At 47.0% G+C, this 13,860-nt stretch overlaps 1 protein-coding gene and 1 pseudogene across 1 annotated transcript in view; both read right to left on the reverse strand.

Moving 5' to 3' along the window:
• LOC127192954 (40S ribosomal protein S19-like) overlaps nucleotides 1-13,860 on the reverse strand; it is an 877,505-nt pseudogene that overhangs the window by 461,440 nt on the left and 402,205 nt on the right.
• The window catches only part of Dscam (DS cell adhesion molecule), a 574,658-nt gene that overhangs the window by 418,683 nt on the left and 142,115 nt on the right, over nucleotides 1-13,860 (reverse strand). The gene's annotated exons all lie outside the window — the stretch shown is intronic.

Below are 13,860 nucleotides of genomic sequence, written 5' to 3' on the forward strand. Positions count from 1 at the left end.
CCTTCTCTCCAGTCCCTAAGCTGTGTTCTGGTCTTCGCAGGATTTTGGAATCTTCTGAGTATAAATAGCCAATTATAAGTTACAAACATTTTAGAAAGATTTCAGCTTCAGACTAAGCACACAAAGCAAATTGTGATGTGTGACAGTCAAGCTCATGCAAGTTTTTCTTATTATTAATAACTCTGGAGACCTCTCTGAAGTTCCGTACACAAGCTGTAGGTCAGAGTCCAGGCCCTTGTCTATGGTGGTAAAATTGCTGGTGAAAACCAGACACCTAACAACTGTAGTCCCGTTGAAAGACAGATTCTACAGTGGGTAAATTTAAACTCACAGATGACCTAAATCTTGCCCCTTCAAAAATGCTTTCGGAAACGATTTACCTTCAAACCTCCTCATAAATGTCATAGTTGCTGGCAGCCATTTTACATGTGACACTGCAGAGACTTCTGGACTTTGCAACTTTAATTAAAAATGTGACTGCTTTATGAGACGCCACATTTTTCACATGAAAAAGAAGATAACATCACCAGCTGCTTCTAATCATCAGATGCTCTTGAACTATCTGCCCATGTGTCTTCCACACATGCAGAGTGAGCAGGGGTGCGTTACACACAGAAAGGAGGGATGCTGACCCTGCTCTGCCCATGTGTCTTCCACACATGCAGAGTGTGCAGCGGTGCATTACACACAGGAAGGAGGGATGCTGACGCTGGTGCAGAGACAGAAAATGGGTTGACTCCATGCAAGAGAGTATGTCCCTCAGAGAGATGAAGAAAAGGAAGAGAAACAGCGCTGATGACGCCATAGACTGGTTTATATTTTGACATAAAAAAAAAAAAAATTTAAAGTCAAGTCAAATATTCAGTAGATTCTGTCCTACCCGTATCTCAGGGGTGGTGTGACCCTGACAGCGTAACTTGTGCAAATGCATGTATCAGTGTTTCAGTCATTTTCTCTAATTATGCATTCACACACAAAAACTAAGTGCTCAGCCAGTTGCGAATCCTAGGGCTCCACGCGCTCACCAAATCACTGCCCTTTAGAAACCGCCAATGGCACCTTTCAGGTTTTCATTTTTTGTTTTGTTTTTGTTTTTGTTTTGTTTTTGCAGAGGCCTGGGGGCACTGATGTCTTGGCCAAGCTATGATTTGTCCTAATGTCCTTCAAGACTTCTCATTCAAGAGAAACCAGAAAAAAGGATGGCTGGAGAGTAGGTCAGACAGGGACTTCTGTAGGAACTGTCCAAGTTCTAGGCCATGGATGCTTCAAGTTGACCAGCTGTCCAGCTCAGATGCAGCTCGGATCTGGCCTGCGATGACATCAGGCCTGAGATTCAGGGTAGGGTGCTACTAGGGCTTCCAGCTTGATCAATTGGCTCCTGGCACATAAACTGCCTCCAAACAGCTTTGTTGAAGGTATTCAGCCTAATTGTGGAGCGCAGTTGTAAAGAAAGAAACTAATGAAACCTTCACAATTAGCAGGAATTTAGTATGTGGATCTAATCAGCATGCTCTTCTGGTATCCTGCAAGCTTCAGGTTTCCTGCATGTGGCAGAGGTATATATGTACACACGGGGAGGGTGGCACGCCTACAAAGGCCAGAGGATGACATTAGTGTCTTCTACCACTCTCCACCTTTATTGCCTTGACACAGGGTCTCTCACTGAACCTGAGCTCACGTTTTTTTCAGTGAGGCTTACAGCCAGCAGGCCCAAGAAATCTGACTGTCTCCACTCCCTCCCTCCTGTCCTGATGCAATGGCTGTGTGTGCTTAACCATGGCTGGCCTTGTACACGGCACCTGGGTTCTCAGCTGCGGTCCTCCCACTTGAGTTGTGAGTACTTTGATGCACTGAATGGAACTATCTCTTTAGTCTCAAAATGCCTTTCTGAGTTGACCTAAGAGTTGTTGACTAACTTATGTGAGAAGAAGAAATATTCTAAATATCTGTTTACATCCCATCTGAGTTCCCTGGGCAATGGCTTCTACCTCTCCCCTCATTGCTTGCTAATGACACTCTCTGCGGCTCCCCTAAGCTGCAGCGCTGTGAGGTCACCTGGCCATTGAACAGACAAAGCTGTAGTGAGCTGAAGACTCACTTCCCAGCAGCGCGTACCGCTTGTATTTTACAACACACACTGTTGGCTGATGGCCCAAGAAAGATGGTGGCTATGTTTTGTTAGAAGCATGACTTGTTTTGGGGGAAATGTATTGTGATGGCTTAAGTCAAACACAACAGAGCCGAACTCCCTCAGCTGACAACTAGTCTCAGGCGAACACGTATGGCAGCCATTTCCCATCTGAAATACTTCTTTAGGGATGGTTTACCTGAAGAAGCCCCTGCTTAGTAAGGGACAAGGGGAGGGGCCTCAGTCTGCTGCTGGCCACTGTCTGCAGATCTAACCACTGTCTCCCATGGCCACAAGAAAGACACCATTAGCTGTTGTCATTCTTTCCATTGTCTTTAGTCATGTCAGGCCATGCGTGTGTGCGTGTGCGTGTGCGTGTGTGTGTGTGTGTGTATGCATATGTGTATATATATATGCATGTTTGTATGTGTGTGCATGTGTGCATATATGTGCATGTGCGTGTGTGTGCATGTATGTGGATATTAGAAAGCAATGTTGGGTACCGTTCCCAGGTGCTAACCATCTTGATTTTTGAGACACAGCCTCCCACTAGTCTGGAGCGTGGCAAACTGGATAGACGGGTTCCCAAGTGAGCCTGAGAGCAGCCTGTTTCAGCTTCTCCAACTGTCCCATTTATATCTGTGCTTCCCCACCTAATGTAGGTTCTGGGAATTGAACTTATATCCTTGTGCTTCCAAGGCAATCACTTTACTACCTGGGCTATCTCCACATACTGAGTCAGACTCCAGACAGACAGCATGTTCTATCAAAGACAGCTTTGCCGACCCAGACAGGACAAGAAGCCTGCAAGCTGATGACAGGGCTCCATATGTGGCCCTGGAAAGGACTTATTCCCACAGCAGCCTCATCTGATAAAAGCAGACACAATGCTTCCACAAATGGGTCTATAACTACCTTACAGTTGGGAGGTCAATGTGCATGTGAAGGAAAGGGTTAACTCATCAGGCAGGACCATGCATGCCCTAGAGAACACAGCGATGCTCAAGGGGCCCCCAAGCCTTGCAATAGACCCTTACGGGGTCTGTGTGCTTGGGACAAGGGGCTAGGCTGGACAGGTTACAGAAAGGCTTTACTTGTTGTTCTCCTGGGCTCCTGGGCCATGCTCCAGTGCGGTAGTCCTCAACCTGTGGGCTGTGACCCCTTCAAGACTCACATATCAGATACCCTGGATATCAGATATTTACATTACAGGCCAGAACAGTAGCAGCACTATAGTTATGAAGTAGTAATGAAATAATTGTACGGTTGGGGGTCACCACAACATGAGGAACTGTACTACAAAGTCTCAGCCTTAGGAAAGTTGAGAACCACTGTTTTCAGTAGGTCAGGCTTGGAGCTGCTGGGACAGGGCAGTTCAGGTCAGTCAAACAAACACTTGACGTATACGTCACTGACTCCCGATAAAAACCCTGGACACCAGGCTTGGCATAGAGCTTCCGATGTGCATTTGTGTGCTGTGAAGCATGTTTCCCTCTCAGGCTGGACCACATGAAAGACGGAGATGCTATAAGATGACATCACCGGGTGACCTCGTAGCTATGGCTAAGTAAGTCTTCCTTATCAGATTTACACAATGACAGCATTGCCCATGGGTAACGCTGTCATCAGGCAGCATGGTGTGCACTCACAAATCTGTCAGGAGGAGGAGGAGGAGGAAGAAGAAGAGGAAGAGGAGGAGGAGGAGGAGGGAGAGGAGAAGGAAGAAGAGGAGGAAAAGGAGGAGGAGGAGGAAGAGGAGGAAGAGGAGGAGGAGGAAGAGGAGAAGGAGGAAGAAGAGGAGGAAGAGGAAGAGGAGGAAGAGGAAGAGGAGGGAGGAGGAGGAAGAGGAAGTGGAGGAGGAAGAGGAAGAGGAAGAGGAGGAGGAGGAAGAGGAGGAAGAGGAAGGAAGCGGATGAGGAAGAGGAAGAGGAGGAAGTGGAGGAGGAGGGAGGGGGAGGAAGAAGAGGAGGAAGAGGAGGAGGAAGAGGAGGAGGAGGAAGAGGAGGAGAAAGAAGAGGAGGAGGAAAAGGAGGAGGAAGAGGAAGAGGAGGAGGAAACATTCCAACTTCAAACCAGAGGCAAGCAGAAGCTTTTGTGGTTTGAATGTGCAGTGGGTGAATCCTCGGTGCCCAGCTGGTGACACTGTGTTGGAAACTGCTGACCCTGTGTGGAGGCGGAGCCTAACTGTAGGAACTGGGCCACTGGGACCAGGCTTTGGGGTAATACAGCCTGGTTCTGCTTTCTCTCCCATTCTCTGCTTCCTGACTGTGGGCACAGCTTGTCAGGCCAACCTCCTGCTCTGCTGCCTGGTTTCTCTGCAGTGGCGGTCTGTATCCTTTCTTAAGCTATAAGCAAAATAACCTTCCTCCTTCCATTTCCTTCTGTCAGGTGTTTGGTCACAAGGAGAGAGAGGTCCCCTAGGTGCTCACAAAGCGTCTTCTCTTCTGTAGATTTTAACCCAAAGCCTTTTACTATAATGAGCTACAGCCATGAAAAGGATTCTCTGGGTTTTATGAGTCCGTCAGACTGTCAAGCTTTGGGTGACCTTGTGAATCCAAGCAAATCCTGACCTTCTTACGTGGGTTCCTGCGGTAGTGTGGGTCATAACTATGTCCCAAAGGCCTAGGTGCGAACATTTGGTCCCTAAAGTGAAGTGGCTGAGAGGTCACGAAGCCTTTGTGGGGGACATCAGTAAGGATGTGTTCTCAATATAGACAGTGGTACCCTGCCCACCCCCCACCATCACAGCACTCCCTCCTGCTTCTCTTTCCCTTCCCAAACGAGGAGCTCTACTCTGCCCTCCCGTTATGTGCTCCCTGGCCACAGGCTGGACAGCGAAGGCAGACCAGTCAGTCATGGCTGAGGTCTCTAAGACCTTGAGCCAAAATAAGGCTTCTCTCTAAGTTGCTTGCCTCAGAGAGCTGACCAGCACAGTTCCCTCTGGTGGTGCAGCCTAGGAGCACAGACAGAGGGTGGTCACTTCACTGGGCTCAGTCAGAGAGGCCTGTGTCAGCTGGTACTTCTGCATACAACTGAAGCCCCCCCCCGCCCACCCCCCACCCCCACACCTGGACATGATGTGGGAGACTTGAGTTCCAGCAATCCATCCCTGAAGTGACTGACATCAGCAGGAACTGGATGAAGTTAACACTCTGCCACCTGGTGTACTGAGGTGTATATTACAAACTAACTGAGTTACACAAAGATACAGTATAGTTTCTGTATTGTTTGAAAAAAAAAATACAGCGTTCGTGCTTTATAAGTATAACTTTCAAAAGAAAAATATTTTGAATCTATAGAGAGTAAGTGTTCAAACCAAAATAGATCAATACTTTTTGTTAAGCAAGGTTTTATATTTTGAATGCTTTCTGTCCAAAATAATTTCCAAGAACCTTTACTCCTTAAAAATGCATAAAACTAGTCTGTTTTCATAATGTAGATTATTTTTTTAAAATTCTGTAATAAATATATGTAATGTTTTGCTGTAATGTAATTTCAGTGTTCTTGCTGATGAGTACATCTAGGAGTGTTCTACAGGATGTTTAGAATACATTTCCTGTTCTAAAGATGAGAAGACTGGAGGCATGCGAATCTTTGTAAATCTTAGGAAGTACAGTTTACAGTATTGGTGGTAATTATTTATGCTTTGAGAATTTAAATAATGTTCATTGAAATTAATTTATGACATAGTATAAACTGAAGTTCTAGAAGTAAATTGTTGATTGCAACTTTAATAATCCCAGAACACAGGCAGAAACATCTCCAAGAATTTTGTTTTAGTTTGTACGTTTATTTGATTTGGTGACAACCAGGAAAACTTACTTTGTATTAGCACTTTTAAACCTAAAGACATACTTAGATTGGGTAGGATGCACTTCTAAATCCTTAAATTATAATTGAAACCTCTAAGATTCCATGTTCCTATAATAAGATTCATGGTTTAAAGGTCCACCTTTTCACTATTTAAACTACAGAACGCATTTGCATCATGACTATTAAGTTTGTGGTCATGTCATAGGATAAAGCCAACCCAGAAAGACAGTTATAGGAGTTTGTCTTCCGATCAATCACAGTGTCCAGTAAGGTATCGCAGATAATTCAGAGAACAGAAGCAGGTGTCCTCCATTTGTAAGCAGTATTTTAAGATGTTCACTTTGTTCCTTTTGGTTTCATAAATTTTAAAAACTGGTATGTTGATGTAGTGTCTAAAATAGAGTGGTCTTTATTCACAGTACATTGTGTTGTGTAATGCACTGGACTAACTCTTGTTTACCATTCATGGTACAAAACCCAGCACACTATCTGCACTAAGCTCAAGAATGTCACATCTGCCTAGGCAGCTCTTTGATAAGGGTGATGAGAAAGTGAATCTACACCATACAGACTGGTGGTAACAAGGGCTTTTACTGTTCTTTCAGTGGAATCTTCTGGGTCAAATTGTAACTAGCTAGTATTATATTTATATACAGGGTCTCTTTTTCCTTACTGATGTATTTTCCTACTCATAGCCAACCAATAAATTCAAAATCTGTTTCAAAAAAAAAAGAATCATACCCACATATAGATATGCACCTTTTTAACCCAACCAACCACAATATTCCTAGGAACTTAGTATACTTTTATTGTCCCTTTATAGAACATTTGTCTCTGAGGAGAATGCCCAGCAGAGTCCTATTAGATACAGGGTAGGGAGGTAGAGAGAGATGCACCGTGAGGCCGTGCTCAGGGAAGCACACTTTCTGCAGTCCGCGCAAACTTCCATGGTTTCCAGGAACCTCTTTGACCTCAGCTCACCTGACAGGTCATCATAGGCAAGAGGTACTGGTTGTCCCTGGCTGACGTAACAAGATATTGTGAGCTTGGAGTAGGGTTGATTCAGTCAGCAAAGAGTTTGCCTTGCAAGTAGGAAAACCCGAGTTCCATTCTCAAAATCCACATTTTAAAAAGGGGAGGGGGGCATGCTACCACATGTTTGTAGTAAAGCACTGAGGGGAAGACAGGCAGATCCCAGCACTCACTGGCCGGCCAGCCTAGCCTACTTTGGAAAGCGAGCTTGCTATCAGGATCTAGGATCCCTGCGTCTGCCCTGCAGGACTAGAATTACAAGTGTACCGCCACGGTAGCCACCTGGCATTTATTTGGGATCTGGAAATCTGAACTCTGGTCCTTGTGTTTACACGGTGAGCGTTTTAACTGCCCTGCCTTCTCCGCAGGCCCTTCCTCTGCTTAAAGGGGCACACAGAGCATCCTCCTGCCTCCACACAGCACAGTTCCACACCACCTCCACCAAAGTTCCCTCCCATAGACGGCACACACACACTTCAATAATCACATTTCTCCTCCTAGCTGCCTTTGATGTTGGCGGTCCCAAGGGTTGAGTTAATTACATGTAGCACATGGGTAAAATGACCATGTTAGGCCCTTCCAGCTGGTAGGGAGGAAGGTAAGAAACAGAAGTCAACCAGGAGGCTGGGAAACAGCTCCGTCTGGGACGTGCCTGTCACACAAGCGCAAGGGCCCATGCGTTTTTAAAAATGGAAAAGAAGAAGAAGAAAAAAAAGAATGAATAGGCAGGCCTGTAACCTAGCACCAGGGTTGCAGGGGTGGGGACAAGAGGATTCCTGAAGCTTATTGGCTAGTGGGTGCTGTCAAAGGCATGGGCGGCTGACTCAGTGACAGGTCCTGTCTCAAGAGGGTGGGAGGTAGAGAGAGATTGAGTAAAACACTCAACATTGAGAAAAGACATCTAATATCAACCTCTGCTTGTCTACCTCCCCCCAGAGAGGGAGAGAGAGAGGGAGAGAGAGAGAGAGAGGAAGAGAGAGAAGAAGAGAGAGAGAGGGAGAGAGAGAGGGGAAATGAAGCGGGGGAGAGAGAGGTCAACAGTATAGACATGATTTTCTCATTTTAAGCAAGAAGGAGGAACCAGAATATGTCTGATTTCGTCCTGTTTTACCTCAGGTAAGTCAAAGATGAGACTGTAGTCCTTGTTCAGGGAGTGGTGTCAACTGTCCATGGGGCTGCCTACAAGGACCCATTCACTCAATAAAGGGGCCTTAACTACATGTCTGTCGTCTGTCTGTCTGTCTGTCCAAAAATACTCAGAAGGCTAAAATCAATGCTTGAGGGAGGTTTTAAGTGTATAATTTTAAAGTAATTTCAAATCTTTAACAAACAAAAACAATCTCCTGCCTATGTGAGGGGGTGAGCCCCTGGGTGCAGCCTGGCATTGGTAACAGGCTGCCTACACTCTCTGCTGTGGTGGTCTGTGATGTGGCTGAACATCTCTCTGGGTCATCAAGGTAAAATGAGCTGCACCTGACTGGGAGAGGGGGTTGCAGGAGCACTTGCTTAATCAAGTTCCATGTCCACAAGTTCCATCTGTGCTGCCCAAGGACTAAACCAGCAGCCACCACTTCGGGTGCAATTCTCCGTTGGGTTAGTTACCAGAGCTATCTTCATAACCAATGAAAGCAAGTGACTCGGGACATAACTCCATCTCTGGGGTCCTACCCCCAAACAGCCCACGCAACCATCTTCCTGAATAACACTGACAAGCAGTAAGATGGCTTCCGCAATGTGGCAAGCTAGCTCAGGTGCTTGTCAGGAAGATCTGGGACGCTGATTTTATGGGCACCCTGGCACAAAGTGATGCAGGCTTGTGTATTTGTTTGCACACAATGTTTCTGGAAGGACAGACAACTAAAGGCTAACAGTGGGTATGCACCTGAGGGTAGGGGGCAGGCACCTGAGGGAAACTGTGGGGATGAGAAGCTGTGGTGGCTGGAATTGCCTATTCTTTTAAATTTTGAATGATTGCCTATTTACGAATGAAATAAAACATAATTAGAAACAGGTGACCAGCGATCCCCAGTTCAGAAGATGCTCTTTTGTGGAGACAAATGAGACCAGTGATGCTTCCCTGGGGAATCTCGCTGGGCTGTTGACACAGTTATGTGGCAAGTGCAGGGGTTATTTATATAGGGAACAAGAGAAAGAGAAACTGACTCGTTCTAGAATTTTTCCTTGGTGAACCCAAGTACAGAAAAGAACCTAAGAAAGAGGACTGAGCATATGTTATTTCCTGGTGTGTAGAATTTGCTTGCTGCTCCGAGTCTCAGATCTGGAGCAACACTGACCTTCCTTTTCCTCCAAGCCCTTTAGCCTAAAGCACCCTAGACCCGAGTCTGAGCCCATTCATGGCTTAGGGCTCAGAAGAGTTTGCACCATGCTTTACCCGAGCCGATCTCCCACGCTCAGGGTCACAGTGAGCCACGGAAGAATTCTCCCATAAATCCTCACTTTCACATCATGGGACATCGTGGGAATTTCCCTGAGAATTTTCATATTCATGAAGCTTAATTATAGCAAAATCACCAATCTGTAAAATATGTCTGTGTTTGAATATTACTTTCAAGTCTGAAACAGAGCAAAGAGACAACAGCTCCCTGGAGAGTCCCACAGTTTGCATAGAGAAACACAAGACAGGGCTGGGGTGGGGGAAGGTGGGAAGAAGGAAAAAACAAATGCAGGGCAGGCGGCATATATTTACCCAAAAAAGTGAAAGTCCCAATCAGGGGAGGGGTCTTACTATGACCCTGTAATTAATCGAAATATTCAACTTCTGAGTGAAGAGTTAGATAAAGTAACCAGTTTAAGACATCAGCCCTAAAGACGGTACATATTTTAGCTCCCTGGCTGTGGAGAAGGCTGCCAAGACTGCAGGCACACCGCTCTGGTGACAGGAAGCTGAATGGGATGTATTTCAGCCCCAGCAGCAATCACTGGAGGTGTGAAGTGAGCCTGGGGGAGGAGAAAAAGCAGCCAAAATGCCCAGGCATTTGCTTCATCAACTTATGGGCAGAATGACCCATAGGGTCAGCCAATGTGCAGAAGTCAAGTGGCATGGATGCCTTCAATCCGTTGATAAAAACTGGCTGTGGTGCAGCTGTGATTTCCTACCGAAGAAGTAAGCACGACCACAGCCCAGCAGACTGTCCTCCCCCCACGTTCAGAGACACTTTGGTAAGCCCTGGCCCAAGGCTGATTGGTGTGCTGTTCGCAAACTTGAGCGTCTGGTAACAACGACCCCATCTTGTCTTTCTGTCTATGCCTAGGATTCATATTTAGCCAGTCCTTGGAGGGGTAGCCACAGAATGGCCATGCCATGTGCAGAAAGCCTTCACCCCACAGTTAAAGCAAGAAGGGTAGAACAGAGAGGATGATAGTTTCAGGCAGGAGGTCCTCACACAATTTATTGTTAATAGATGCAAAATTGGGATGAATCGGGAACATAAAAAAAAAAAAGATAAGAATAAATCCATCTCTCTGAGGAGATCAGGCAAGTCCACATGGTGTGATATGAGACCAGTAGCAATAGAAACCGGTGCCTCTGTCTCTGAACGATGTTGCCTAGGTGCGGCCATCTTTTGGTTGTGATGTCGCAGCTCTGCCGTAGGCGGTAGGGAGGAGCTACCCTCCCTCCAGGGAAGTTGCCTAGATCAAAGGTCAAAGGTCACACCCTCAAGGAGAGGTAGAATTCAGCCACAAACCTGCTTCAAAATCTGTGTCCTGAAACACTTCACCTGGCTGACTTCCTGCAGTCCTGAAGGGAGTGTGGAGGGAGGGAGGGAGGGAGGGAGGGAGGGAGGGAGGGAAACACCTGCATGGTTCAGTGCTGAACAGCAGAGCAGAGGATGCCAGGGGCAAGACACAAAGGGTCTGGACTCATACCATCTCTGCAGAAATGGCAGCCCACAGACTCAGTCTTTCATCTGCAACGCCAACACCCAAAGACACATCAACAGTAGTAACATAGTATCTTCCGGGTTCCCATCCACAAAGACTGGGTCCAAAGGGACATGGGACATGGGGCTCTGGCTGGTTTCAATTAGAATTAGTCCAAATTCTATTTCAGAAATGCTGAGTCTTTGATGGTCAGCATTCGGTGGGGAGGGGGAAAGGGGGAGCATAGAAAATATGCACACTATAGTGTGAAAACAGTTGCAGACTTGGCCAAAGTCCAAGATACCAGAGCGACTCCTGGCTCCCCAGGTCACCCAGGGCTGAGACCACATATTGTCAGAAGAGCTTGAAAACACCTATGACCCCCAAACCACCAACAGAACCAGAAAAGCAATGAAACTCCCCAAACTGATGTCAGGTCAGTGGCAGGAGAAAGGGTCCCCGGGAACAAAGCGCAGTCAGTCCATCCTGGAGAGACTCTGTGTCCTGTATCCTGTCTGTGAGCCATAGTTTTTATATAGGTTTGTAAATGCACATGTATATAGATGCCATGAAAGCTGAAGAGAAACTCTTCAGAGAGCAAAGGGAGGCGTACGGGAGCAGGGGTTGGCCGGGACGTGCAGTACGTGCTGGCGTGGAAATGGCCTTAGTAACCAGTATGATCTAAGAAATAAAATCAAAGCTGCACCTCTGTTCTAAAGAGAGCCCAAAGCAACATCAACACGTTGAGATCTGATGTCTTCCTGCTCCCTGCAGACCCACTCAGTTTGGGTTAGTACCATCCCTGTCTCCACCAATGCCCTAGGCCCTTGGCCCCGAGGTGTCAACCAAGTAGAGCAATTTGCTCTGTGGTTTCGATAGCAAAGTGGAGCAGTTTTAATTTGAAAGGGTTAATAAGGCTCCTAAGGTTACCATGTGGAGCATGTAAAATATCACCCACATACATTGAAAGAAACAGGTCCCTTCCCATAGCTTACAGAGTCATAGATGCATCCTAAACATACCCCCAAACACAGAGACCATGTCAGTGGGGCTTTAGTTCTGTCAATAGTATTTAAGAAAAGCAAATTAGCTGGTGGAAAAGTGGGGGTGGGGGAGGATATAAGGACCTAGAAGTGACAAGATCTCCACAAGAAGACAGAGCCAACTAACCATGGCCCAGGGGCCTGAGGAGGCTGAAGCCCCATTAACAACCATGCATGGCCTGGACCTAGGTCATCCACATAGATGAGGCCGATGGGCAGCTCAGGCTTCATGCGGATCCACTAGTGAGGGCAGTGGGGGCTGTCTCTGACATGGACTCTGTTGCCTGCTTTTCAGTCACTTCTCCCTGACAGGGCTGCTTTGCCAGGTCACAGGGGAAGAAGAGGATCTCAGTCATGATGGAACTTGTTGAGCTGGGGTGGGTAGGTAGGGGGGAACTCCCCTTTTCTGAGGAATGGAGGAGGGAGGTTTGTACTGGGAGGAGATGAGGGAGGGGTTTTAACCAGAATGTAAATTGAATAAATAAATTAATTAATAAAAACAAATTTAAAAAAGAAAAGCTATTAATTAAATGTGACAAAATACAATATAAACATTGGACTCAGTACTGGGGTTAGTACCTGCTTTGTTTTTTTATCTGTCCCCTTCCATTCATTCATCCGTGTGTGTGTGTGTGTGTGTGTGTGTGTGTGTGTGTGTGTGTGTGTGTGTGTGTGTGTGTGTGTGTAATCCGCAGAGTGGATGTAGAGGTCAGAGGAACACCAGGGGTCAGTCCTGCATTCCACCTTGCTAGAGACAGCTGCACAGACCTCTGCTGTTTTTTTCCACTCTGCACAACAGGATTGCTGGGCTGCAAGATTCCAGGGAGTCCCCTGCCTTGGCGCCCATGTCCCCATAGGAACACTGGGACGATTGTCACTTGTGTCACATGGCCAGCTTTTATGAGACTTCAGGGATTCACTCACGCTGGTGTAGCAAGTCTTTCCCCGCCGAGCCACCTCCCCAGTCCTCTTTTTTTTTGTCAGAGATGTGCCAGTAGAGCACTGACCGCCTGCGTGGTGTGGGCTACCAGGGGAAAGGGAGTAGACGGTCCCCACTGGAAAGATTTCCTAACTAAAACTGAAAATTCACGTTCAAACAAAGTATCTTCTTCGAGTTAGGAAGAAAACTGACTTTTCTACGTTTTACTTTGTTTTGACTTGAGAAAGGGTCTCCTTGGAACCCACTGCGGACCCCAGGCTAGCTCAAGCTCTTGCTTGCTGTAGACACTATGTATAGCCTTGGAACCCACTGCGGACCCCAGGCTAGCTCAAGCTCTTGCTTGCTGTAGACACTATGTATAGCCTTGGAACCCACTGCGGACCCCAGGCTAGCTCAAGCTCTTGCTTGCTGTAGACACTATGTATAGCCTTGGAACCCACTGCGGACCCCAGGCTAGCTCAAGCTCTTGCTTGCTGTAGACACTATGTATAGCCTTGGAACCCACTGCAGACCCCAGGCTAGCTCAAGCTCTTGCTTGCTGTAGACACTATGTATAGCCTTGGAACCCACTGCGGACCCCAGGCTAGCTCAAGCTCTTGCTTGCTGTAGACACTATGTATAGCCTTGGAACCCACTGCGGACCCCAGGCTAGCTCAAGCTCTTGCTTGCTGTAGACACTATGTATAGCCTTGGAACCCACTGCGGACCCGAGGCTAGCTCAAGCTCTTGCTGGCTGTAGACACTATGTATAGCCTGCTCATACGCAAGCAACAACTGACTCAAGCTGCCAGGGTTCTCACTGGCTCCTTGAAAGTTCAATCCTGGAACCCTTAAAAGAGATGTTTGCCAGTCTTCTTGTGGAGCTCCAGTCCCCTCTGGATCCCTCTATACCTCAACTCTTCTATAACAAATCTGGGCCTAGGGGGACCTGTGGAGACTGATGCACCAAACAAGAACCATGCATGGAGAGGACCTAGGACCCCCGCTCAGATGTAGGCAGCTCAGTCTCCATAGGGGTTTCC

Source organism: Acomys russatus, chromosome 8 (genome assembly GCF_903995435.1).
Source record: "Acomys russatus chromosome 8, mAcoRus1.1, whole genome shotgun sequence".
NCBI classification, from domain to species: Eukaryota; Metazoa; Chordata; class Mammalia; order Rodentia; family Muridae; genus Acomys; species Acomys russatus.